General features: G+C 36.1%; 1 pseudogene; it reads right to left on the bottom strand.

Annotated features, from left to right (window-relative positions):
• Nucleotides 1-292: 292 nt before the first annotated feature.
• On the bottom strand, nt 293-1,524 carry LOC149538967 (1-acyl-sn-glycerol-3-phosphate acyltransferase 2-like; annotated as a pseudogene).
• Between the last annotated feature and the right edge of the window lie 2,565 nt (nt 1,525-4,089).

Raw genomic sequence — 4,089 nt, 5'->3', positions numbered from 1 at the left:
CCTTTTGTCTTTCCAATTTCTCAGCAGTTTAAATAATTGATTCTTGGTATTCCCCTGGCTTTTCAGTTATAATAACTGAATCTTTATTATTCATGGAAGCCATTCCCTTTTATAACTTTATATGACCCAATGTTTATTTAAAATTATCTTTATAAAGATAATATGATTGAGTTGAATTATTTCCAAATTTGGAATTTCCATGTGCCTTCTTGTACTAACCATATTACATAACTGGGACATCAATGCTTCAAGAAACAAAAAAACCTCTAGAATTCATTTCTTTATTAGAACATTATGTACCCTTTGTGCCATTTGTATCCTTGCCTCTAGGGGCAACTTTTGTTGGAGTTGAGTGTTCTGATTGAGAGAAAACTATAAGAATATGCATCAAGAGTGTAACCATAGCAATCCCTCCAATTAACAAAGAAACACCTTTTTGGGTAGTTGAATGAGGCTTTAGAAGTTTTGATGCTGTAATTATCGAAATGGAAGACCACCCTATGACAACCAACAAAGGCTTGGCTCCCCTTTGCATTGGCTGGTACAACTCCTCTTCGAATGTATTAGCAAGCTTGTGTTTATCTAACAAGTTATCCTTATAAACAAATACATCTCTACACCATTGAGCAACTCCCTTAGTTGTTCTAGGTAAATCATCCATAACCTATTGCTTAATATGCACGTGCATCACAGAAGGTTGACCCTTCAAAAGGTGCAACATTGTGGAAGATGGTTCCTCTTTAGGTATCGCAACGATGATATCATAAATGACTGGAACAAATGACCGTAAATTCCCAATAGCTAAAACAAAACCCCGATGGAGGTATAATAACACTGCCACCCACGCATACAACACTCTGTGGACTGGATTCCTCATCTCTTGTTTTAGCTTTTGTACATACAGTATTCCATCCCAAATATTAAGTTGCTTCAACTTTTTGATATGTAAATGCAAGTATTCTCGACCTTTCTTCACCATATTTGGTAAGATGAGTTCTAGTGGTGTCTTCATTCGAGCAACCCATTTAAAAATTCATGTTATCATAAAACTTTGGAGATTCATCTATATTTATCATTATGTATGCACAGGTATGGGATGGCTCGGGTCGGTTTTAATATTATATGGAAGACCCGAGATGAACATTTAATCAAACAATTCCATAGACGTTTACCTTTAAACAGTATGAGCATGACTTCTCTCCAAATGTTTTGAAAGTAGCTTTGCTAAATATTCTAAACTTGTCCAATCTGAAAGTGTCCATAATTAGAACTGGTTGCAAAATAACCTCTTTCCCTTCGTCGAGCAGCTATCATATCAGCACTCATATTGATATCAACTTGTGAGCAATTGACAACTCCAACCCATGGATTTTGTAAATGATTTGATCACCTTCCAAGAATTTTGGAAGCATCGGTTCCCTTATCCATGAGATCAAGCTTTGTCAAGACATCGAATGTCCTTTCACCTGTAGGATACACTTCTCGAGCACATTCCATAAATTTGGTCTTCACAGCCAGTACCATGAATCTAAGAAACAATTTTGAGTTCCTGCTTCTAATCTCTATAAATCATCAATGTTTGATCATTTCATGATAGACAATTGTAACTTCTATTGCTTTATATTTAAAAATACAATGTCTTTCTTCCCCTTAGCATTTAGCCCGAACCTCTCCAGTAACATCATGCATAAAACTGAGGAAAGTTGTGTATTCAATCCTTTGAGCATTTTCCTTCGAGCAATAAGTTACATATACATTTCTAGACTTGTGTATGTTGAACCTTTAAAACTCATATGCCTTAAATCTGAATTCAAAATCTCTGAAAACTCTAATCCTGAAGTTATGACTATAGCTTCATACATTCTGAGCAGAATCCTCTAAATACATATGTCCTTTACATCAAATCATTGATTTTTCTTGGAATATGGGATGAGCTTTTAGAACTACCAAAACACTTGAACCATTGAACTTGAACTCAGATTGGGAACTAAAAGTTGAATTTCAACATTGATAACTAGATGAACCTTTTGAACCAAGCCTTTAAGTTTGTGAATTGAAAAACTGCATCTTTGAACTGGAAATGAATCATCGAAAGCAGGCTAATGAACCTCTCAGAATAGATCATTAAACCTCCATGAAAAAATTGAACTATTTTGAACCAGTTTGAATTACTTCGAACTGAAGTTCGAAGTGGTTCAAAAATTTGCACTTGAAATTTTAAAGTCATGTCCATCTCAGGTACTAATAGGGGCTCTAACTGAGGGACTATTTTTTAATGCAAAAATAGAGAACTCCAGAAATCTCTAGCAAAAGATGAGTGCCTTGTCCATTGGGTGAATAGAGTCCACCAAGAAGAGAAAATTGGGAGCTACTTGCAGAACAAGTAGAGTGGAGTAGGGAAAAACCAACCAATAAAACAAACACCTATACTACTGGCAAGCATGAAGCTTGCACATTCTTCAAACTACCACTATGCACAACAAAAACTTATTTACAAAAAGATAGGCCAGCAACCCATACCTTTGGGAATGCATTCATCTGCTCATGGAAACCCATTGACTAGTTGAGAGAAATACATGCATGTTCAGAAGAGTGACTGATATGCAGAATGCACTAGCATTAGTAGACACCTTGTGATGACTGTAAAGATAGATTCAACAACCACATACTATAGGAACTCTTGCTCTTTGTGAATAGTAACTTCGTCATAAGAATGACATGCCTCCCATTCCACTTGTGTTTGCTGCAACATGATAGGAATGAAATGTTGTACAATATTCTGCAACTCTGCTTCATCAAAATTCATGGATTTTTTAACTTGTGAAGTTTCTTTACCATCAGTGCTTGTTAACAAAACCAAATATTTCTTGGTTTAACCCACCACATTCTTTGAAAGATATCCTTTCTTCATCACTACTTTAGATTGTAAGCATTCCTCTTGCTGTGGTACATATGAGAAAGATTCAGAGAGAGAAGTGTTGTACCCTGCTTCGTTGTTCATCTATTTTTTCTCTTGTTAATACACCATATCATGCTGATCAAAATCAATAACAAAGTGTATTGCCAACTTTACAAGCATAGCCTTGACATTCTAGAAAAAGAGCAACCATTGATAACCCTTCGTTTGACTCATATGCAACAAGTCCTTCACTTGCAACTGGTACGTTTGAGCTGGTCACTATTTTGTCTGATTGAGCAACACACTCCTCATTATTTTCAATATGAAAGCAACAAAATACTATCATCTTCAAAGTATTATCTTCAGCCAACAAGGGTTCTTGGAGATCTTCGTCATTAAAAATGGTTAGATTATGAAAAAGAGAAACATTGGGAGTGGATTTGGTTCCTTGTAGAACATGCATCTTATTTATAATTTCCTCATCAATGTAGTGTTGTTGTTCACAAAGATATTCTTCCATTGGTGGAGTCTTTATAGATTTCATGCCACTAAGAATCAAGGCATTGTCCAACCTGATTGCTTCCTTTTGTGTGTCCACCAAATTTTGCACTCCAAGGCGTTGTAACAAAAACTTGACTTCAACATCCATAGCAGCAATAAAGAAGCATACCTGATTGCTTTCATTTGGTTGGTGGGCTAGAGGGATTTTATCATCAGTCCAATTAAATCTATCAATGAACTCCCTTACAGATTCATCATCTTTCATCTGAGTTTGAATAAGACTTACCAACAATTGGTAGGAATCAATTGTGGGTTGAAACCTCTCAAGGAATCTTTCCTTAAGATCATCCCAATTTATGATACATCCATCTTATAGATTCTAAAAACATTCCATGGAATTTCCCACAAGGCTTTGAACAAACAGTCTGATGAACACATCTTCTTCCTGCACACCAAGAATCCCACATGCAACAGTAACTACTTTAATGTGATCAGTCAGATCTTGCGTTTTGTTTCCATGAAACTTAGGGAGGTATTCCCATGATCTTTTAGGTAAGGCTGAATATTGGGCCAAGGAAAATGGTCTCGTCCGAGCCCCACATGGCTGAGTTGCAACATCAGCCATAATACAGATTGAAACTCCAAAATCAAAGATTCAATAGGTTTGTAACGTAGAGGCATCAATGTCC

This window comes from Cupressus sempervirens, chromosome 9, assembly GCF_028749045.1.
Source record: "Cupressus sempervirens isolate cs-2001-9-10 chromosome 9, ASM2874904v1, whole genome shotgun sequence".
Lineage (NCBI taxonomy): Eukaryota > Viridiplantae > Streptophyta > Pinopsida > Cupressales > Cupressaceae > Cupressus > Cupressus sempervirens.
This window is presented reverse-complemented; position numbering and strand designations above follow the sequence as displayed.